Genomic DNA, 25160 nt, shown 5'->3' with positions numbered 1-25160 from the left:
CTAATAAAGAACAGTCTCTCACCTCATTCTCAGATGCTACACCAAGCATGAACTATGCTACTGACCATGTCCCCCTGACCAATGGAAAGAGAGCCCCGTCCCTTTCAGTAAGTGACTTGAACCCACCTGACATCCAGAAGGTCGTGGTTGAGCATATTGTACGGCGGCAGGACTCTGTCCCACACACCCAATCCCAGGTGAGACTCCGTTCCTTCTCCGGCAAGACTCCCAGACCTAATCACGAAACTGATTATGAAACATGGCGCACACACATTGAGTTGCTTCAAAATGATCCTAGCATGCCTCCCCTGCAAATATCCAGAAAAATCCATGAAAGCTTGCTCCCACCAGCGTCTGATGTAGTTAAAGGTTTACGGCCTGAGTCACCGCCTGCAGCCTACCTGCAGCTCCTAGACTCAGCCTTCGGTACTGTGGAAGATGGAGAGGAGCTTTTCGCCCAATTCTTGAACACCCTCCAAGTCCCAGGTGAGAAATCATCCACTTACCTTCATCGGCTCCAGTTAACCTTAAAGAGAGCAACGAAAAGGGGGGGGGGTTACAAATGAAGAAGTGGACAAACATCTCATTAAGCAGTTCTGCCGGGGATGTTGGGATAACACCTTGCTCAGCGCCCTGCAGCTGGAGCAAAAGAAGAGCAGCCCACCCCAATTTGCAGACCTCTTGCTCATGATCCGCTCCGAAGAAGATCGACAGCAAGCAAAATCAAGTCGCATGAAAAAACACATTGGCGTCACAAAGCAGAGAGCCCAGGTGCAGTTCCATGGTGCATATGGTTGTGAACCAGAAGAGAAATGTGAGAGCAGCATCAGTGCTATTGAGGATCTCAGAAAACAAGTGGCAAGTCTGCAAAGTCAACTAACAACATTCATGTCACAGAAAAACACAAAAGGAGCTAGCAGCAAGGGATCTGCAGGGAAGCAACAGAGCAGGATGTCGAAGCCAAATGATACAGACATGCAAAGACAAACTAAAAAGAAACAGACATACAAACCGAAGCCCTGGTACTGTTTTAACTGCGGCGAAGACGGGCACATCGCCCCCTACTGCACCGACCCCGCAAATCCCAACCTAGTGGCAGGAAAGAAGAAGCAGTTGGAGAAAAAACAGCACCAGTGGGAGGCACAAAATGGTTCAAACTTACCTTTAAACGACTAACAGTTCCTGTTGTGGGATAGACAGGGGCTGAGGAAAGTCAACAACGTCCCTCAGACGTAAACAATGAAGACAAACCCCCCGTTGAAATCAACAAAGACATTTCACATACAGAGAACATCAAAACTCAAACATGTTCCAGCCTACAGCATTCAAAGCGGAACCAACCGTTTCGACTCCCCAAATGGCTGATTGGTGTCAAGAGCACAGCTCAAGTGACTGAGAGGTGAAGAGGTCAACTGCCTTCTCGACTCAGGCTCCCAAGTTACCACCGTACCTGAGTCGTTTTACAAGCAGCACCTCTCAGAGCAGAAGATTAAGCCGCTTCATGACCTCCTAGAAGTGGAAGGTGCAAATGGCCAGCTAGTGCCGTACTTTGGTTATATAGAACTGACCATAACCTTTCCAAATGACTTTGTAGGAGTCCCAATAGATGTAAACACACTTGCCTTAGTTGTTCCTGACACTTCACAGTCCCTCATGCTCATAGGCACAAACACCTTAGACGTACTGTTTGACATTTATTCAGAGACTGACTTAACCAATCGCCAGCCCCTCCCACATGGTTACAAAGTAGTTTTCAAGGTCCTTGAGTTAAGACGGAAGCAGGCGAGCAACCACCACCAGGGGGTAGTGAAGATGCAAGGCAAGACGCCTCAAGTCATTCCAGCCGGTGAAACGGTAGTGGTGGAGGGACTCGCCCTTGTCACTGGTCTTCAGGATGAGAAATCCGTCGTCATTGAATATCCAACGTCGTCCCCCTTGCCAGGTGGCCTGCTGGTAAAAGCTGGTCTCGTTGATTTCCCCCAGCTACGACCCCATAAGCTGCCAGTCGTCATTAGTAACGAGTCTGACCATGACATCGTCATTCCTGCCAAGTGCACTATTGCAGAGATTAGTGCTTATCAGACCATTCTATTAAAGGAGCACAGCATAGCCAAGCAATCAGAGTCCCTACAGAGATCTCCAGAGACCCAGTCATCTCAAGAACCCACCTTAAATTTCAATTTCGGTGATTCCCCAGTCCCACTCGAATGGAAGCAACGCATCACTCAGCAGCTCCACAACATGCCTGATGTGTTTGCGCATCATGACCTGGACTTTGGCCGGACGGACCAGGTGCGACCCCACATAAAACTCTCAGATGAAAGTCCCTTCAAACTACGTGCCCGACCAATCCACCCACAAGACATTGAAGCTGTCCGGAGGCACATTAAAGAGCTTCTTGATGCAGGAGTTATCAGGGAGTCAGAGTCGCCGTTTGCATCACCCATAGTGGTAGTCCGGAAAAAGAATGGCCAAGTCCGGTTGTGCATCGATTATAGGCGTCTAAACCTCCAGACTATAAAGGACGCATACAACCTTCCAAAGCTTGAGGACACATTCTCAGCCCTCAATGGTTCTCAGTGGTTCTCCGTCCTTGACTTAAAGTCGGGGTACTACCAGATCGAGGTTGAAGAGGCAGACAAACCGAAGACGGCCTTCGTGTGTCCGCTCGGATTCTGGGAGTTCAACAGAATGCCTCAAGGGGTGACAAATGCCCCCAGCACGTTTCAAAGATTAATGGAACGGTGCATGGGAGATATGCACTTAAAAGACGCCTTGGTCTTCCTTGATGACGTCATCGTTTTCTCCAGAACCCTTGAGGAGCACGAAGAAAGACTCATGAGAGTGCTAACTCGTCTCAAAGAGTTTGGGTTGAAGTTATCCCCAGAAAAATGCGTCTTCTTCCAGACATCAGTCCGCTATCTCGGTCATGTAGTCTCCAGAAGTGGCGTCGAGACAGATCCTGAGAAGATTTCAGCTCTGAAAACATGGCCTGTCCCCAAGACCCTACGGGAGCTTAAATCCTTCCTCGGTTTCGCTGGGTACTACAGGAGGTTCATTAAAGGTTACTCCAGCATCGTAAAACCTCTCCACGGCTTAACCTCCGGCTACCCACCTCTCCACAAGAAATCGAAAGTGAAACTAACAGACATAAAACAGAAAACAAACCAATACCATGACCCAAAAGAGCCCTTCGGGGGGCGCTGGACGCCAGCCTGCCAGCAGGCCTTCGAAGCAGTCATCCAGAGCCTCACTACAGCCCCTATCCTAGCCTTTGCTAACCCCCAGAAGCCCTATATACTGCACACCGACGCCAGTAACACCGGGCTCGGTGCTGTGCTATATCAGGAGCAAGACGACCAACTGAGAGTCATAGGCTACGCCAGTAGAGGGCTGTCACGAAACGAGAGTCGCTATCCAGCGCATAAGCTAGAGTTCCTAGCGCTCAAGTGGTCAGTTACGGAAAAGTTCAGCGACTACCTGTACGGCAACCACTTCACCGTTGTAACAGATAGCAATCCGCTGACTTACATCCTGACCTCAGCCAAGCTTGATGCGACCAGCTATAGGTGGCTAGCCGCGCTGTCCACATTCTCCTTCAAACTCCTCTATCGTCCAGGAAGGCAGAACGGAGATGCGGATGGATTATCACGCAGACCACATGGGGTGCTAGCAGATGATCTAAAGTCACAAAAAGAGAGAGAACGCATACAGCAATTCACACAAGATCACCTCTCTGATCCAAACAACATCAATGCAGTTGATCAGTCTGTTGTGAGAGCAATCTGTGAGAGGCAGCTCACCTACAGTGCCAGTCCTGATGATGAGACAGAGGGAGATACAGATCGTGTTGCTTTAGTGGAGGTTCTTGCTACGTCTTCCAGTGCAGTTCCCGACAGTTATGGGCAAGAAGAACAGTTTGGAGGTCTTCCAACCACCCCCCACCTCACTGAAACCGAGCTAGCAGCTAAGCAAAGAGCTGATGAATGTATAAAGCATGTCATCGCCCAAGTCGAACTTGGGGACACACCACCTCCCACCTTGCGCACCCAACTTCCTGATCTCCCACTCCTCCTTCGAGAACTCAACCGTCTCGAGCTCCGTAACAACATCCTGTTCAGGCGACGCCAAGTGGGGCCACAGACCACTTACCAGCTCGTCCTTCCAGCTGAGCTTTGTGACACAGTCCCAGTGTTGCCAACTCCTCAGTAAGGAAAGTAGCTATTGGCTGTCCTAAAAGTCGCTAGAAGTCGCTAAATGACGTCATCGCCTTATTTGCATAATTACCATTTGCATGTTATTGTAACGGACGCTGTAAGAAAGAGGAATAAAGACAAAAAGTGAGTTAAAAAACCCTAAATATGTTAAGAACTACAAATGAGCTTTCTTATGTTGATTCTTGGTTTGTTTGTTTTTTAAAATGTAAATACATGTTGATATTTATTGTTAAATATATAAATAATATATGTTAGAATATCAAATTGAATCAAAAGGCTGTTATGCAGGGTGGATGCGGAGTGGTGTGTGGGGGGGTGTGGGTCTCCTCTCTGCTCTGACTGCAGCTGTGTGAGGCTACTGTGAACCTGACCGCCTGTGAGTGCTTTGGGACAGGGGAGGGGCTCACGGCAGCACCCACTACTCATTGACGACAGTAACGATACGTGCTTTCACTTCAGAGTCTCCAATAACACCAGAAAAAAGTTGCTAGATTTGTCGCTAGTCGCTTTTGAGGAAAAAAGTCGCTATGAGGGTTTGGAAAGTCGCCAGATTTAGCGAGAAAGTCGCCAAGTTGGCAACACTGCACAGTCCTCACCAGCCTGCACGACCATATGGGTCACATGGGAGTCGACCGGACACTGGACCTTGTAAGGACCAGATTCTATTGGCTGAAGATGGCCGTGGATGTGGAAAGGAAAGTGAGGACCTGTGGCAGGTGCGTGGGGAGGAAGGTGCGACCTGAAAGAGCAGCCCCCTTGGTCAATATTAACACCACTCGACCCCTTGAACTCCTCTGTATGGACTACCTGTCCCTGGAGGCTGACAAAAGTGGAACCAAATATATATTGGTGATCACAGATCACTTCACTAAATTTGCGGTTGCCATCCCAACACCGAATCAAAAGGCCCGCACAGTAGCGAAGTGTCTGTGGGAAAACTTTATGGTACACTATGGTATCCCAGAGAAGTTACATAGTGACCAGGGTCCAGACTTCGAGTCCCGCACGATCAAGGAACTCTGTCCGGTGGCTGGAATTCACAAGGTGAGGACGACCCCATACCATCCTAGGGGCAACCCCGTGGAACGATTTAATCGTACCCTGCTTGATATGTTGGGCACTCTCCAAAATCAAGACAAGACCAGTTGGCGTGATCATGTGAGACCCCTGGTCCACGCCTATAATTGCACCAGGAACGAGGTAACTGGTTTCACCCCGTACAAACTGATGTTCGGGCGCCAACCTCGTCTGCCAGTTGATCTTGCATTCAAGTTGCCAGTATCAGAGGGCCAACATTCATCTCACTCCGAGTATGTGCAAAACCTCAAGTCACGTCTCAAGGAGAGCTACAAGATAGCCATGGAGAAGGCTGCAAAGATCGCTCTCAAGAACAAAACAAGGTTTGATAAACATGTAACAGCCTCAGACCTGGAACCTGGAGATCGAGTATTGGTCAGGAATGTCTGCATCCGGGGAAAACATAAGATCTCAGACAAATGGGAACCCACTGTCCATGTGGTGGTGAGAAGAGCAGGCACTCTCCCTGTTTACACTGTTAAACCTGAAACCGGGGATGGTCCCTTAAGGACATTACACAGGGATCTGTTACTGCCTTGTGGGTACCTACCTGAGGAGCAAAGCAGTGAGCCTGTACAAAAACCAGTACCACGCAGACCAGGAACCCGTGCAAACCCTGTGGTAGAGGAAAATAATTCCTCAGATGAAGAGGATGATGTACTCATTCCTGTTTGGTTGAGTTCCCCTGTCCCCATGGTCAGTGAGATTCCTGTGCACCCGGATCTGCCCATGGCCGATGTCCAAGACACTCAGCATATTGAACCTCCAGGCCCCTGCCCTGTCGAGAGTCCTGTAAATGCTCATAATGATGACAACCCACCAGAGGTTGACAACTCACATGAACTTGACAATCCACCTGAACTTGACAACTTACCTGATATGTCCAGTAGTACTTCAGATGGTCCTCTGATGGTCATCGAGTCCAACTCCCATCAGAGTGATACTGAGTACTTACCCACCGATAGAGTCACACCAACCGAACAAGTCGATGAACCAGCCTTCATTCAAAATGACTTACCTGAGGATGATCATTCAGAAATCCAAGGAGAGCAACTTCCTGTTGAGGAGGATGGTCTTAAAGGAGCAGAACCTGAGGACAGAAAGGAGGAAACAAGTGAAAAGGAAGGAAAGGATGAAACAATCCCAATGGATACAGAGGAGAACACAGATACAAATGATTCTGTCAGGAGATCTGAGAGAAACCGTCAACCACCACGACGGCTTGATTATACAGAGCTAGGAAATCCTTTGATCACAGCAGTGAAATCATTCTTTCTAGGACTGTCCACAGCTTGGGCAGAAGTCATCAGTGAAGGTGAAGAACCTGTCCAACCCCCTGCCCTGACCCCTCAAGTCATTATCATTCAACCGTCTACCATGCACAGGGACGTGCATGAGTTCAGGAGGGGAGAGTGTAACCAGGTGTAAAAGAGGCGCAGTTGACTCAATACAATAAAAGAGGGGAGACTGTTTGCTTTCTATGTCTTTGTTGTTTTGCATCGCCAGAGTCTCGGTTTTCCTGCTGCATTTGAACGCGCCGCTCAACTCGCATGGTCCCACGTGGGGTACCTAGTTCTCAGCAGCCAATCAGAGGCTACGCAGGCCACGCTCAGCCTGTCGGCTCTGAGAGAAAGTGCGGCCGCGTTGTTTTCCCGGTCTTTTCCGATCAGCCAGAGAAGAGAGAGCAGGTGCATGTTAACCACTTAACACACGCCCCTGTTTTTTATGCTGTTAGCCTAAACGACATGCCCAAGTTGTGAGCAGCACAGATCCCACATAGTTTGAGACTCAGAGATGTGTCTGGTATCATTGGAAAGGAAACACTCTCAGGATTCTTGTAAAAGTGTCTGTGTGATTCTGTGACTTACTGACAAAGAGTGGCAGAGGTTACAATGATGGGGTTGTTTACTCGCCCATAGGTTTGCCTTTACAATGACATGTGTACAGACATTCAGGGAGCTCTCAGCAGGATATAGACACTATGAGGCCACAGCCACAGGTCTTGGCTTCATGCAGTCCAAATTTGGAGTCAAAAGACCAAAAGATTAATTTTTCAGAATTATTTTTCAACAGGTATGTCCATGCGTTTTCCTCAGGTCCTTTTTGGAGACTCCAAATGGACACTTGGTTACCAAAGCTGTATAACCACAATCAAACACCTATAACTTCACATCCCCTTTGCCTACAATCAAAATCTTGGTCTCTAATGAAAGCTGACACCTTGAGGATCCCTGCTAATATGGATTATATTATTATATTATATATTATATAATATGGAGCATTATCACAATAACCATAATATGTTTTGTTTCTCGGAAAAGGGCAAAATTTAATAAAAAACAATAGAACAGAACAAAACTCAACACAATCAACACAGAACATGGCTCACTGTAAAACTATTTACATTTTGGTAATAAAAAGGTAAAATAAAACAAACATGAAAAGAACAACTGAACAGAACAAAAATCAACCCAACCAACACAAAAATGGCTCACTATAAAACTATTTACAAATTATTTACATTGTGCCACTCATTGTAGCAGTCCCTGGAGACAGTGAAGCAGAGTGCCACACTGCATGATGTGCACACCACTGTGGTCTTCATGCTGCAGTGCACACACCGCCGTCTCCCTGCAGTGCCATCCACAGTGTAGTGCCGCGGCTTGTGAGGTGCACCAGAGGGAGCACGAGCGGGTGCCTGTGGGGGGGTTGTGGAGGGGGAGCCAGCTGCCTTCAGCTCCAGCACCAGGGCTTCGCGAAACTCTTTTTGTGTTAGAGGAACCTGTTGCCTCTCCTTGGCCAGCTCCTGGTGCAGAATGAAGGCATTCACAATGCCGATATCCAGGAAATGGTAAAAAAAAGTTCTGTACCACTTCCTGGTTTTGTGTAGCGCGTTGTAATAGCCAATCATGGCATCTGACAGGTCAACCCCACCCATATGTTTGTTGTAGTCAGACACCCCTGGTGGGGCAGGGATTGCCTGTTCTGCCCACTGCCCATCTGCCTTTACCCTTCTCTGCACCGTATGCTCACCGTGTGCCGGGTGGATGGTGGAGCAGATGTTGACATTTTTTGTGTCTCTCCACTGTACAAACACCAATGGACCCTCCCTGATCCAGCGGATGGTGCCCCGGGGAGACTTGCTGTCCAGCCCACCTGGCCGGTCTCTGGGGAAGCCAATCCCCTGCTCCCGGATTGTCCCACAGGCCCAGACTTTCTTGTCTAATAGGTCCAAGAATAGGGCAGGGCTGGTGTAGAAGTTATCTACGAACAGTTTATAGCCCTGCCCTAGCACTGGCACGTCTATGAGTTTCATCACTGAATCATAACTCAGTCCCTTGATGGTCGGTGCTCCTTTGCCCTCATAAATAAAAAAATCATAGGTATAGCCTGTGGAGGAGTCAGCCAGTACAAAAAGTTTGTATCCCCATTTTGTGGGCTTGCTCTTCATGTACTGTCGAAGGGATGTGCGGGCCTTTGATTTCAACATCCTCTCGTCAATGGAGATGTTCTGCCTGGGATGGAAGTGGGCCCTGCACATCTCCCTCCCACATCCCCTTGACTGTACATAGGTTTCACCTTGCACAGCCGGTCATAGCCGGCTGTGCCCCTTCTCCTGGTGTTGGCCTCATCATTATCAGGGGAGCTGAGGTGAAGGCTGCGGGAGATCGCAATGAATTTCCGGCCGGACATGACTGAGGCAGGGAATGGCAAATTGTAAAGGTCTGACCTCTTCCAGTAGTCCCGGATGGTTTTCAGGTCCACCAGGCCCATATAAAGAACAACAGCCATGTAAGAGTACACATCTTCAAGGCTGATTGCCTGCCATGCCTGAGGGTGCATTCGCTCTCCATAGAGGTTGGAGTTGCGAACAATCTCCTTCAGCATAGATTTGGAGATGAAAAGGTGGAAGAGGTCGAGGACAGAATAATCAACTCCACCCAAGAGCTGCGGCCCAGGAGTGCGTGCAGGGCAGAAGACTGGCTGTGGAGGTGTGATGTCCTCCACATCAACCCCCAGCCATGGCTCTCCAGAGAGGTCCCTTCTTTGACTCCTTCCGCGTCCTTGTCTTCCTCCTCTCCCTCTGGCTTGCCCACTTGCTTCCCCTCGCGCCCGTCCTCTGCCTCTGCCTCTTCCTCTGCCTCGCCCATTTGCTTCCCCTCGTGCCCGTCCACTGCCTCTTCCTCTGCCTCTTCCTCTGCCTCTGCCTCTTCCTACTCCTCTCCCTCTGTCACAGCCTTCCTCTGAACTTTCCTCTCTGGCTCTCTTTTGTGTCAGTCTCAGAGGCTGAGTTGATGTGGATGGCTGCTCCTCTTCATCTTCCATCTCTGGCACCCAATCAGGGTCATCAGAGACAGCTGATCTTGGTCTAAAACATCAAATTGAAAGACATTATTAGCTTATTTATACGTATTTTATATGTATGTCACTTTAGATAAAGGTGTCTACCAAATACATGGACATAGATATATACATAATACTCATGATACTCATGCATACTCAGAATGCAGTTACTTTCTGGTGAAAAATAAATTGTCAGGCCATTCAAAATATACTCACATCTCCAGGTCAGGATCCACTCCATCTAGAAAATGCTGCTCATCTTCTGGATCCTCAGATACCTGGCTTGCCTCAGAGTCAGATGCCTCATCACTCCAGTTCAGAAGGGACTCTGCTGCCTCTGCAGCCATGTTTTTCTGAGCCATATCTATCTATTTATTTATCTATGTATCTATTTATTTATCTATGTATCTATTTATTTATGTATCTATCTATCTATCTATGTATCTATCTATTTATTTATCTATCTATCTATTTATTTATCTATCTATCTATTTATTTATCTATGTATCTATCTATTTATTTATCTATCTATCTATTTATCTATGTATCTATCTATCTATTTATTTATTTATCTATATTTATTTATCTATGTATCTATCTATGTATCTATCTAACTAACTGACTAACTAACTAACTAACTGTCTATCTATCTAACTAACTAACTAACTAACTAACCGTCTGTCTGTCTATCTATCTATCTATCTATCTATCTATGTATCTATCTATCTATCTATCTATCTAACTAACTAACTAACTGTCTGACTAACTAACTAACTGTCTGACTAACTAACTAACTGTTTATCTATCTAACTATCTGTTTATTTTGCTTGTATGTAAAGTCGAGGAAGAACCAACCGTGTACCAAAATGCCGAGTGCGTAATGATATATGGTTCAACTCTTATACGCACCGGGCGCACGCCGATTACGCATGGAGTTTGTTTATGGACAACCAAACCTGATAGCTTAGTGTCATACACCGTTGGAAACCTTAGACTATTGGCTAAAAGGTTATCAACTTCATTTCACCGAATATTTCCATAGGCTGGAACAGCAGTCAATCAAAGCTATGTTGTCATTGTCGTTGGTCATATGTCCTCATTGGCTTTGGAGACATGTACTGCCTAATCCTAAACACCGATTGGCTTGTGTGTGGTGTCGTCAGAAGCAGGAGGAGCTCACGGTCGTAAACATCTAGTCACGTGTACTCTGAGATGGACGTGCAGGTCAGGAAATGACGTAAACGGATTGTATATGGTTTGTTATTTGTGTTATTACGTTACGTGTTGGACTAAATACATGGACATATTGAGGAAAATATTCCGGTTTTATGGAAACGGATTTCATATTTCACAAGAATGGATACTTGGCGAGCTGTACAGAAAGTCCTGAGTCATAAGATGAACGTTGTGGATAAAGGGAAGACTTTGAAGGTATGTAGGCATTATAGCTTTTCTTACTTAGCTCAGGGGCTAGCCGAGCTAATCGCTAATACTATTACGGCTGTGAGCAACCATATAAGTCGTGAGTGGTCTTGAATGAATCAGAACAATCTAAGCTTTCCAACGATGTACGGCATGAGTATATATGTTTAAGGGTTGGTGTTTAAAACATTCAGAAGAACTTGTGGCTACCTCCTAACATCCGTCCCGTCCCGTAGACGGGACAGCGTGCGTTAAGTGGTTACGAGGAAGAGGAAAAACAGGAGAAAAACCCGGAGTTTACCTGTGAAAAAGGGAAAAAGAGAGAGTCGGAGCACTTACCCAGTGGAGGTCCGGAGCCAAGTGACTGAATGAAGGAGAGTTTCGTCGGTAAGACGAGCCAGTTGTCCAATGAAAATTACAGCTTGTTGACGCTTGCCGTCGTCGTCCATGCTAATGCTAGCTCTCTGCTTAACAGGCTAACTGCTTGCTTTTCATCCGAAAAGCTGCTGCGAGGTCCAATATCGGCGTGCTCCGCCGCAATACACAGAGCAACGGTGAGAAATGTGCTTTTTAGCTGCTCTGGTGCTATTCTCCCCTTGTTTTATGTGTGCTGAAAGAAAGCAGTAGTAATATTAAACTTTTCAGAGCGAATTGAAATGAATAAGGGTAAAATATTTCTGAACAAATGCACATTGAGTTTATTATTTTTCCTGATGTGTATACAATTAAAGGGGAAGTGTTTTATTTTCCTTATGCCAGTTTAAAGGGATAAAAGAGTAATTTCATATGTTGTGATGGATGTAAAACTATTTTATTGTATTCTATGCAATTTATTGAAGGTATTTATGTTATTTTAATTGAGTTTAAAGCAACTAGAGGATATTTTTTGGTGCAGATTTCTAACATGAATAGGCCTATAGTGTAAGTAAATCAAGCACACTTCTTAATACCTCTGAGTTTAACTCAATATATATTGTTGTTATTTGTATATGGTTCTGATATGTTTATGATAAACTGTATTTCGAATGTTATTGGTTACTTACCATAAGTATTATTGAAACTGTTTACATGAACAGGTAAATGTGTGAGCACTTTAATATTTAGTTCTCAGAAATGATACATTTTAGATTTAATGTTGTACAACAGAAAGAAACAAAAGATAGAGATTTGAGATTTGAATAGAGATGAATATTTATGTCATAGTTAGATGTAATGGGTTACATCTTTTGACATTTAATATCCTTAGTGATGCATCTGAGAATGGATAGTGTTGAATGTATTGTGTGAACCCGTCTACAGGTCAGGTTTTTAAGAGGACTGAAAAGTCGGAGGTTCACTACAACTTCCTGCTGTAACAGATGGCGAGCCAACTACCCTGAAGAAAGATCAGCACCAGGAGATATCCACGCACACACTCATTCACACATGATACCTTACACTACAAGGAATCCTTGGAATCAGGTGAACTGGTAAAAACTCTACAACAATAAACCCTGCAACAACTCTTTTTTTTATTTAAGGGCCCCAACGGACACTTTTTTGTTCATAGTGTGCACACTACTTTTTTATTTTTCAACTGGTTGGGTTACAATTTGGCATTCTGTACAAACCATTTGGTCCACTGTAAGCAATATACGAGTGGCTACTCAACTGTTATACTTGTGTCTGCCTCATTATTGTTGCTCAGTACCGTGGCTCCTGTCGAATTTAGTGTCTTTCTGATTCTGGTCCAAATCATAGCTATCCCAAGTTGTTATTACACTGTAATTCCCTTTTAAAAGTCTAAAATTGGTTACAACAGCATTAACTATAAAAGCATACTGTAACATTTTAACATTCTTATTTTATTACTGAGAGTCAGTTGACCCCACTTTCATGTCTGTAAATTAAGTAGCTCTAGTTCTAAAGCTGGAGGGTGATTAGCTTAGTTTAGCATCAACACAGCTAACCTGACTAACTGAATTACTCCAAGTAGGACCTCAAACCAGACTAATGAATACATGGTATCTCATTTATTTAATCCATACACAAACAGAAATGTAGAAATGACAATGTATATGGTTTTAGAGGTAGTTCCATAATGTAACAAAGTAAATTCATTCCCAGGTGTACATGAGAAATAATGCCTCATAAAACCACAAACTGTTACTTTTACATTTCTGTTTATGTACTGGATTTATGCTAAGCTAAGCTAAGCCAATGCCATTCATGTAATCATAAAATGTCAATCTTCTCATCTCAGCCTTGGCAAGACATGAAATTTCACAAATGTTGTCCCATTTCTTTGAGGATATTCAGGTGTTTGCACCTATGTGATTTCAGTATGTAAAAGTGACTTGTGAAGTTTCCTAGTGGACAAAGTTTCTGCTCACATTGAGTGTTTCTCATTCATGCATTAATACATCATGTGTATATTTGAGGTCTAACAAACATGTTAAATGCATTTTCTTTCTCATAAAACATTTCTGAATTTGACTTTCTAAAAACACATGTGTTTACTTGCAGGCATCTAATTCCTCACTGTCTTTACAGGTACATCTCTGCATATTTCAGTGCTTTTCCTCCATCTGTCAATCAGTAACATAGCATCACACCAATGAGAGGATTGTACATTGTGTCAAATTAGGATCTATTCTTGACAACATTGCTCCATGGGACATAGTAGAGTGAAATAAAGCTTATATGAACACAATCATGTCCTCTTTGCTGGATAGGCTACTGAATCTAAACATCATCATGTAAGTAACATAAGTTAAGAGGAGGTATAATTAAAGGGGAACTGCACAGTGGAAGAAAAGGTGCAATATAGTGTTGCACCACAGCTCATGGTTTGCAACATGGTTCTGTGGAACATGTGCATGAATGTTGTTTTTCATTTACAGTTTTCTTCATTTACATGATACAATTTGTATGATTTTCTCAACTCTTGAAATTGCACACCCAATCTAGACAAAGCCACACTCACCTTGTGCACAAAGGAAAAGCAGCATGGTTAAACATGAGAGACTTCCAAAGTTAACAGAGAACAACATCTTGTGTCCTGGGATGTGTTTCTTAAGAATAGAAATCTAGTAAAAGTGAATGATGAAGAGCTTCTCCTGGAGTAAAGCAGTGACTTGCGAGATGAAGAAATGTTCCTATGTGGAGGACATAATCATTCCAGAGAAAGCGGAACACATCTGTTCTGAGTGGTTACTCAATCTTTCCTCCATAAAGAGATTAAAAAATGTATTGTATTGAACCGGTATGATATGTTGAAATCACTGTGAGGCAAAAAAGATATTTCAATGTTAAAACCATAAATGTGGAAATAAAGAAAGGTGAAATGGTGAAATGTAGCCATGGTGTCAAAATGTAGCCATGGTGTCAAAACAATTAATTATGAAATTGTATTGCTATAAATACATGAGTATTTCAATGTTAACTGTTGTTAACGCCTTGTAAAAGGTGTTGGCTACATTTCACAGTTTCACCTTTCTTTCCTTTTCGTTCCACATTTGTGGTTTTAACATTGAAATTGCCTCACAGTGATTTCAGCAAATTATACCAGTTGTATGTACAGTACATTTTTTTAAATCCCTTTAGGGAGGAAACATTGAGTAACCACCACAGCTGTGTTCCTCTTTCTCTGGTATGAGGAGTTAAAACGTTAATATGCCCCAAATAATGTTGAGATCTACAAAGAAATCAAGCTTCTCATGTTAAACAGGATAAATTCTCAATGAACAATTCAAAAAAGTTTGAAATACTGTAAAACTCAGCATGAATATCAGTCATATACTGCTTATGTACTAAAGTATTTGTACTTTGAATTACTAATAAAAATAAAAACAGCTGCTTAGGGATTACAATAGACTAACAATTTTTGTAGGCAATTTTCTTAATCTTACTGTGTCCTTATAACAGCATAATCAGCTGGGCCTTAAAACACACAAAGTGACAACTGGACGCAGTCAGCAGCTCCTATTCATTTTCTACTAAGCAGCAAACCTCTGGTGAGGAGAATGATGGGATAGCCAGCGATGATGAGCATCAGACAGGTTGTGTTCAAATAAACAGCCTGTGAGCTGAAAGATTGGGACAAGACACCTGTCATATATTTATTGTATAAATAAAACACCAATCACATGTAGAACCTGCAACCAGCCACCTGTTGGTACTTTTTAGTGACATCACTGTGCTCAGAACATTTTTCAATGGAAATTTTTGACCTCCTTCTCATCAATCATGTATAACATTAAAATGTATCATATATGAAAGTGTAGTTTTGACATGTCAATAGATATTTTATAATAAGGATGTTTAATGACTTTTCAATAAGTTTCATTGACTTCTTTGGTGTAAAAATGATACAAATTCAGCATTTTAGCCTCTTCAAGATACAGGTAAGTGTTTCTGTTTAAAACTGCAGATCTATTAGTTATTAGTTATAATCCTTATTTTCTGAAATATTGAAAACACTGATCAACATTTGGGGAAATATGCATTCCAATTGTGTTCAACTCCACATAAAACTCAAACAAACTCTGTTGCAGGTGGATATTTGAGTTTTGGACAGAGTGTGCTTTACTAGTTGTTTCCCAGCAGTCTTTATACTATAAGGTAGGCAATACTGACTGTAACTTAATCCTACAGACATGAGACTAACTTTCAGCAACAAAGAGAAGAACTGTATTTACCAAAATGTAGCTGATATGATATTTTCCTTGATTCCAAACTTGAAAATAAGTCATATTTTAGAAGAACTCACTACAGCTGACAGGCTTCATAACATGATAAATATACATCAGTATTTTCAGTGATGTGTGTCCAAGCTGTGAATACAGCATATCAGTACAGAAACAGCACCAAGACAACATTTTTCACATCTTTTTTAATTTGCTTATAAGATAGTAAGATTTTTGCCAAGCCACTGGTAAATATGTATTGAAAAATAGAGAAAGTAAAACATTTGATCAAAGTTAGAAAAGTTTAACAGAAATTAGCGCCACCATTCTGCTCAGAAGGTCATGTTGCATCATCCTCATCTTGGTTATTGAAGGCTTTGTTAAAGCTCTGTACATTTTATTCCTCTCTGTGGAGAAAAAGAGTTCATATCAGTTTGGTTAGTTAAAAGTTGCTGCATTCGATTTGAAGTCACACACTAAAATTCCTAAATGCCAAAAAGGACAAAACATTAAAACTTGTGAGGAGCTAGTTTGGAGACTGGGTAGGTTTTCTGCATCTCACAATGTGTTACCAAATGAACAACATCCTTAAGATTATTGTTGACTTTTGACAGTATATCAAAAAAGTAAACATGAATATAGAAACACAAAATCATCAAGAACAAGATTTACTCCTTGGGTTTCCTTTAGCTGTAAATTTAGTGTGTGTGTGAGTGTGTTCTATAGACTTACCTGTTCTAACCTCTTAAGTCTCCTTGGAAGCCACTCAGCAGTTGGATCCACACAGTATTGCTTATGCTGGTCCGTTTCAAGGCTGTAGGGTTGAAAAGACAAATTAGAGACTAAAATAACATTTATATTTCATACAAACAATTTGCCCTAAATCATGATAACAGTATTAACTATAAAAGCATACTATAACATTTTAACATTTCTTACTTTATTACTGAGAGTTAGTTGACCCCACTTTCATGTCTGTACATTAAGTATAGTTCTAAAGCTGGAGGGTGATTAGCTTAGCTTAGCATCAACACAGCTAACCTGACTAACTGAATTACTCCAAGTAGGACCTCAAACCAGACTAATTAATACATGGTATCTCATTTATTTAATCCATACACAAACAGAGATGTAGAAATGACAATGTATATGGTTTTAGAGGTAGTTCCATAATGTAACAGGCTCTTGATGATCAACATGGTGATGACAAGACTCTAAGAAGTAAATTCATTCCCAGGTGTACATGAGAAATAGTGCCTCATAAAACCACAAACTGTAACTTTTCCATTTCTGTTTATGTACTGGTTTTATGCTAAGCTAAGCTAAGCCAATGCAATTCATGTAATCATAAAATGTCAATCTTCTCATCTAAGCCTTGGAAAGAAAGCAAATTTCACAAAATGTTGTCCCATTTCTTTGAGTATATTCAGGTGTTTGCACCTATGTGATTTCAGTATGTAAAAGTGGCTTGTGAAGTTTCCTAGTGGACAAAGTTTCTGCTCACATTGAGTGTTTCTCATTCTTGAATTAACACATCATGTGTATATTTGACTCCTAGCAAACATGTTAAATGTATTTCCTTTCTCATAAAACATTTCTGAATTTGACTTTCTAAAAAAACATGTGTTTACTTGCAGGCATCTAATTCCTCACTGTCTTTACAGGTACATCTCTGCATATTTCAGTGCTTTTCCTCCATCTGTCAATCAGTAACATAGCATCACACCAATGAGAGGATTGTACATTGTGTCAGATCAGGATCTACTCTTGAAAACATTGCTCCATGGGACATAGTAGAGCCCTGTTCTCTTTGCTGGATAGGCTACTGAATCTAAACATCATCATGTCAGTAACATAAGTTAAGAGCAGGTATAATTAAAGGGGAACTGCACAGTGGAAGAAAAGGTCGAACATAGTGTTGAACCACAGCTCATGGTTTGCAACATGGTCCTGTGGAACATGTGCAATATGTCACATTATAGGGAATGTAAAAAGATGTAGTTGAAATAGGTTCAGTCAAAGCAGGCCAACCTAAGGCTACATTTAATAACTGAACCAATGTGAGTAGCCTTGTTCACAGTCTACATAGCGTGTACATACAGACAGGTGACATATTAAATGAAAAACCAACATAATGTGTCTTAGTAAGGTGTTGGATTACAACATACAACAAAAGCTTCAGAACACCTTGGCATTGATTCTCCAAGTATCTGAACTCTACTGGAGGAAGGAACACCATTCTTCCAAAAGATATTCTCTCATTTGGTGTTTTGATGACAAAATGCCCCCCACAGCTTAGTAAAGTTTCTACTTTGTGAATTGGAGTGAAGTAAAACACAGACGTCATACTGTCACTCAGTTGTCATCTTCTGACTGAAAGTAAGAATAGCACACTTCATAAATGTTTAGTCCTGCTCTGAGGTAGGAGTGTTTTTAATCCTAAATTGACTGAGCAGAGTGATTCTGAAAAGTTCTTCACATTTAATCTGGTTTGTCTACTCATGATTAGCTTTGTTGGTGAAATTGATCAAACACACCACAAATACAGTCATAAAACAAGCTTATGTGTCAGTGAATACTTTCTCTTACATGTACGCCTCTCTTGGACAATCTTTGTGTGCGTTCTCTTTCTGATAAAAGCAGCTGATGAAACAAGAGTTGATGCGGGCTTTTGAGGTGTCGGTACAGCATGTGGGTATTTTTCTAACTTCTTGGGACTCAGCTGTGGTATGCTGAAGTCGCCCTACAACACAGCACATACAGACATAGAATAACATTAGTACAGTAATAAGATACTATCAGTTAATTAGGACATTAAATTGTGCTGCATCAACATACAAATGCCATTCAGCTACATTTGTCGGTTATAAGAGCTCACCAATAAGCACTAAGGTATGTGGGTTAAAGAAGACAAACAAAAATTCTAATTGCTAGCTACTATGTCTGGAGTTTCTTTTTTCTTCAGTGTAACTTTATTCTTTGAGTTTTCCTTCAAAAAGTACAGTTAGTTTCTTGATTAAGAAAAGATGTTAATTCTGCTGTTGGAGTTCCGTAAACAATTCAAAATATATAATACAACATCCATTACTTATACAGTGCCTTGGCAAAACTTTGTGTTGTGATCATGCCAATAAAGCTATTTAAATTTGATAAAAATTTGATTTACGTTGTTTATGTCCTAGCATACAATTTATTGCAATTCAATACAATGTGTGATTTAATTAACCCTTTAAACCAGGAATACAGTGATTACTAATAATAAAGGCTCTCATCAGATATTCATGTTAGACTTTAATCTGAGCCTTGAAACATACAGTTTACATGCATATTCTGTTATCCTTCAAAAGCTACTTTACTCACTAGTAGGCAAAGCCACACTCACCTTGTGCAGGGAGAAAAATAAGCATGATAGAGCACATGCAAAGCAGTCCAAATGTAATGGAGAAAGCCATCCTGAGTCCAAGGTGATCAACGTGTCTTTGTACAGTAAAGATCTGGTAAAAGTCAACCACTCGCTGGTCTATCACGTTCTGGTCACAGAGCGGTAGATCTCTGACTTACAAGGCAAACACTTGTGGATATAAATGCTGCAAATAGGAGGAAACACACACCCTCTCATTGCTCATGCAGAGAGGAAGCAACACCTCTGTGTTTGTTACTGGATGATCAAAGTTCCTCATTAAAATTACCTCAGTGAAGGCGTAATGGACAGACGGTCACACTGGGTGTATGTGTCCACCACAGAGAGAAAAACAAAAACACAATTATCACTTCCACATCTAAAATCCACAAACATCTGGATCAGAAGATCACAGTGTGATGATTAAAAAGCAGGTGGATGAGTGATTCAGGTCCTTTTTTTAAGTATCTGGTAATATAATAGTTAGTGTCATTTTTAGCTTTACAGTTCATTAAACTGGTATTTAAGCTCATAAGACTCACCTGTATAGCTGCCTTTGTCATTGGGAATTGATGTAAGCCATGATGCTGCTGTATCACTCACACGCTCATGTAAGTGATTTTCTTACTGTGCTAAAACCTTTTAATAGCAAAATCAGCTGGGCCTTAAAACACACAGAAAGTGACAACTGGACACAGCCAGCAGCTCCTATTCATTTTCTACTGAGCAGCAAACCCCTGGTGAGGGAAGAGACATGACCCATTAGTTATAATCCTTATTTTCTGACATTAAAAACACTGATCAACATTTGGGGAAATATTACAATTCTGTTTAACCCCTCTTCTTGCTTTAGCTTTAAGTCAGAATTTCCAAGTTCCCAATCGGAAATTTCAACTGGAATGCCCCCTGAAGTCAGATTTTCGACTCAGAACATTAGAAGAAGCTCCCCAGCCCGAACCTCATAAATCCAAGATCCAAGCCCTATGCATCAACAGTGTAGTTGTAGTAATACAGTCGGGCAAAAAAGTATTTAGTCAGCCACTAATTGTGCAAGTTCTCCCACTTAAAAAGATGAGGCCTGTAATTTTCATCATAGGTATACCTCAACTATGAGAGACAAAATGAGAAAAAAATAAATAAAAAAAAAAAAAATCCAGAAAATCACTGTATGATCACGTCTGATTTTTAAAGAATTTATTTGCAAATTATGGTGGAAAATAAGTATTTTGTCTATAACAAAAGTTCATCTCAATACTTTGTTATACCCTTTGTTGGCAATGACAGGTCAAACATTTTCTGTAAGTCTTCACAAGGTTTTCACACACTGTTGCTGGTATTTTGGCCCATTCCTCCATGCAGATCTCCTCTAGAGCAGTGATGTTTTGGGGCTGTCACTGGGCAACACAGACTTTCAACTAACTCCAAAGATTTTCTATGGGGTTGAAATCTGGAGACTGGCTAGGCCACTCCAGGACCATGAAATGCTTCTTACGAAGCCACTCCTTTGTTGCCAGGGCGGTGTGTTTGGGATCATTGTCATGCTGGAAGACCCAGCCACGTTTCATCTTCAATGCCCTTGCTGATGGAAGGAGGTTTTCACTAAAATTGTCACGATACATGGCCGCATTCATTCTTTCCTTTACACGGATCAGTCGTTCTGGTCCCTTTGCAGAAAAACAGCCCCAAAGCATGATGTTTCCACACCCATGCTTCACAGTAAGTATGGTGTTCTTTGGATGCAACTCAGCATTCTTTCTCCTCCAAACACGACAAGTTGAGTTTTTACCAAAAAGTTCTATTTTGGTTTCATCTGACCATATGACATTCTCCCAATCCTCTTCTGGATCATCCAAATGTTCTCTAGCAAACTTCAGATGATTCTGGACATGTACTGGCTTAAGCAGGGGGACACGTCTGGCACTGCAGGATTTGTGTGGGATTTGTGTGTTACTGATGGTAGCCTTTGTTACTTTGGTCCCAGCTCTCTGCAGGTCATTCACTAGGTCCCCCCGTGTGGTTCTGGGATTTTTTCTCACCGTTCTTGTGATCATTTTGACCACACGGGGTGAGATCTTGTATGGAGCCCCAGATCGAGGGAGATTATCTATATGGTCTTGTATGTCTTCCATTTTCTAATAATTGCTCCCACAGTTGATTTCTTCAAACCAAGTTGCTTACCTATTGCAGATTCAGGCTTCCCGGCATTGTGCAGGTCTACAATTTTGTTTCTGGTGTCTTTTGACAGCTCTTTGGTCTTGGCCATAGTGGAGTTTGGAGTGTGACTGTTTGAGGTTGTGGATAGGTGTCTTTTATACTGATAACAAGTTCAAACAGGTGCCATTAATACAGGTAACGAGTGGAGGACAGAGGAGCCTCTTAAAGAAGAAGTTACAGGTCTGTGAGAGCCAGAAATCTTGCTTGTTTGTAGGTGACCAAATACTTATTTTACAGAGGAATTTACCAATTAATTCATTAAAAATCCTACAATGTGATTTCCTGGATTCTTTCCACCCATTCTGTCTCTCATAGTTGAAGTGTACCTATGATGAAAGTTACAGGCCTCTCTCATCTTTTTAAATGGGAGAACTTGCACATGTGGTGGCTGACTAAATATTTTTTGCCCCTCTGTCCAACTTCTGTCTGTGGATGTGTTGCTATGGTGTTTGTATGTGCAAAATACAGCGAAATATGTTTTTATCAACTGGTATTGGTATTGTTATCAATGGTTAACCTGGCTATTGCTGGTTTTATGACTTCTTGAACTGGAACACATCATTCCCAGCTCCGACTACCAGCATCCGAGGTAAATGGAACTCAACACATGAGTGCTTGGGATTCCCCGTTAGCCTAATGCTTACATAACACATGTCCTCTCTCTCTCTACGCTCTCAGTGCCAAATAGAATGCAACACCACCCCCCCACCCCCCAGCCCACCCACACACACACAAACACATACACCCTAACCCTCCAAGAAAGACATGAGAGTGCTAACCGTATTATTTAACCCTCAGTACATGTATTTTCCAATGTCATTCTTGAGTTGCCTGCTCATTTTAAGCTTGGTAGGGGACACTAACACCCCAACTGCACTGACTGAAAGACTGTAGTGTTGTGTGAGTGTACTTTTACTTACATATAAGCATGTATTCTACAGCCCACAAATGTGATTTCCTTCTGTTCGTAGCAAGCATTGACAGGTTTGTGAATGGTAGCATTTGAGACCGCCGTACAGCAGGAGGGAGCGACACGTCCAGGACCCCTTGGCACAGGGGTGTAACATTGAGGATGCACTATAATGCAACATTCATACAGGCTAAGTTTTCTTCATTTACATGATACAATTTATATGATTTTCTCAACTCTTGAAATTGCACACCCAATCTAGACAAAGCCACACTCACCTTGTGCACAAAGGAAAAGCAGCATGGTTAAACATGAGAGACTTCCAAAGTTAACAGAGAACAACATCTTGTGTCCTGGGATGTGTTTCTTAAGAATAGAAATCTAGTAAAAGTGAATGATGAAGAGCTTCTCCTGGAGTAAAGCAGTGACTTGCGAGATGAAGAATTTTTCCTATGTGGAGGACATAATCATTCCACAGAAAGCGGAACACAGCTGTTCTGAGTGGTTACTCAATCTTTCCTCCATAAAGAGATTAAAAAAATGTATTGTATTGAACCGGTATGATGTGTTGAAATCACTGTGAGGCAAAAAAGATATTTCAATGTTAAAACCATAAATGTGGAAATAAAGAAAGGTGAAATGGTGAAATGTAGCCATGGTGTCAAAATGTAGCCATGGTGTCAAAACAATTAATTATGAAATTGTATTGCTATGAATACATGAGTATTTCAATGTTAACTATTGTATTGTTAACGCCTTGTAAAAGGTGTTGGCTACATTTCACAGTTTCACCTTTCTTTCCTTTCGTTCCACATTTGTGGTTTTAACATTGAAATTGCCTCACAGTGATTTCAGCAAATTATATCAATTGTATGTACAATAAATTTTTTTAAATCCCTTTAGGGAGGAAACATTGAGTAACCACCACAGCTGTGTTCCTCTTTCTCTGGAATGAGGGGTTAAAACTTTAATATGCCCCAAATAATGTTGAGATCTACAAAGAAAACAATTTCTCATGTTAAATAGGATACATTCTCAATGAACAATTCAAATAAGTTTGAAATATTGTAAAACTCAGCATGAATATCAGTCATATACTGCTTTTGTACTAAAGTATTTCTATTTTGAATTTCTAATAATAATGAAAACAGCTGCTTAGGAATTACAATACACTAACAATTTTTGTAGGCAATTTTCTTAATATGACTGTGTCCTTATAACAGCATAATCAGCTGGGCCTTAAAACACACAGAAAGTGACAACTGGACGCAGCCAGCAGCTCCTATTCATTTTCTACTAAGCAGCAAACCCCTGGTGTGGAGAATGATGGGATAGCCAGCGATGATGAGCATCAGACAGGTTGTGTTCAAATAAACAGCCTGTGAGCTGAAAGATTGGGACAAGACACCTGTCATATATTTATTGTATATAAATAAAACACCAATCAGATGTAGAACCTGCATCAGCCACCTGTTGGTACTTTTTAGTGACATCACTGTGCTCAGAACATTTTTCAATGTTAACTTTTGACCTCCTTCTCATCAATCATGTATAACATTAAAATGTATCATATATGAAAGTGTAGTTTTGACATGTCAATAAATATTTTATAATAAGGATGTTTAATGTTTAACACTGCAGATCTATTAGTTATTAGTTATAATCCTTATTTTCTGAAATATTAAAAACACTGATCAATATTTGGGGAAATATTTATTCCAATTGTGTTCAACTCCACATAAAACTCAAACAAACTCTGTTGCAGGTGGATATTTGAGTTTTGGACAGAGTGTGCTTTACTAGTTGTTTCCCAGCAGTCTTTATACTATAAGGTAGGCAATACTGACTGTAACTTAATCCTACAGACATGAGACTAACTTTCAGCAACAAAGTGAAGAACTGTATTTACCAAAATGTAGCTGATATGATATTTTCCTTGATTCCAAACTTGAAAATAAGTCATATTTTAGAAGAACTCACTACAGCTGACAGGCTTCATAACATGATAAATATACATCAGTATGTTCAGTGATGTGTGTCCAAGCTGTGAATACAGCATATCAGTACAGAAACAGCACCAAGACAACATTTTTCACATCTTTTTTAATTTGCTCATAAGATTTTTGCCAAGCCACTGGTAAATATGTATTGAAAAATAGAGAAAGTAAAACATTTGATCAAAGTTAGAAAAGTTTAACAGAAATTAGCGCCACCATTCTGCTCAGAAGGTAATGTTGCATCATCCTCATCTTGGTTATTGAAGGCTTTGTTGAGGCTCTGTACAGTATATTCCTCTCTGTGGAGCAAAAGAGTTCATATCAGTTTGGTTAGTTCAAAGTTGCACATTATAGAAAACATTTTCACACATATGCTGCATTCGATTTTGACTTTTGACAATATATAAAACAAGTAAACATGAATATAGAAACACAAAATCATCAAGAACAGGATTTCCTTCTTATGTTTCTTTTAGCTGTAAATTTAAGAGTGTGTTCTCTAGACTTACCTGTTTTAACTGCTTAAGTCTCTTTTGGAGCCACTCAGCAGCTGGATCCACACAGTATTGCTTATGCTGGTTCGTTTCAAGGCTGTAGGGTTGAAAAGACAAATTAGAGACTAAAATAACATTTATATTTCATACAAACAATTTGCCCTAAATCATGATAATGGCATTAACTATAAAAGCATACTATAACATTTTAACATTCTTATTTTATTACTGAGAGTTAGTTGACCCCACTTTCATGTCTGTACATTAAGTATAGTTCTAAAGCTGGAGGGTGATTAGCTTAGCTTAGCATCAACACAGCTAACCTGACTAACTGAATTACTCCAAGTAGGACCTCAAACCAGACTAATTAATACATGGTATCTCATTTATTTAATCCATACACAAACAGAGATGTAGA

The 25160-nt window shown here is 41.3% G+C and overlaps 2 long non-coding RNA genes across 2 annotated transcripts in view; both read right to left on the bottom strand.

The window, feature by feature from the left end:
* Nucleotides 1-25160, bottom strand: part of LOC128381741 (uncharacterized) — a 52745-nt gene that overhangs the window by 17933 nt on the left and 9652 nt on the right. The gene's annotated exons all lie outside the window — the stretch shown is intronic.
* On the bottom strand, nt 15919-17127 carry LOC128381742 (uncharacterized). The gene is made up of 2 exons (XR_008323584.1): nt 16460-17127; nt 15919-16134 (listed from the first exon to the last, which is right to left on the bottom strand). It is a non-coding gene; the product is annotated as an uncharacterized LOC128381742 (long non-coding RNA).

The sequence above is a fragment of the Scomber japonicus genome, chromosome 20 (genome assembly GCF_027409825.1).
Source record: "Scomber japonicus isolate fScoJap1 chromosome 20, fScoJap1.pri, whole genome shotgun sequence".
In the NCBI taxonomy this organism is placed as follows: Eukaryota; Metazoa; Chordata; class Actinopteri; order Scombriformes; family Scombridae; genus Scomber; species Scomber japonicus.
This window is presented reverse-complemented; position numbering and strand designations above follow the sequence as displayed.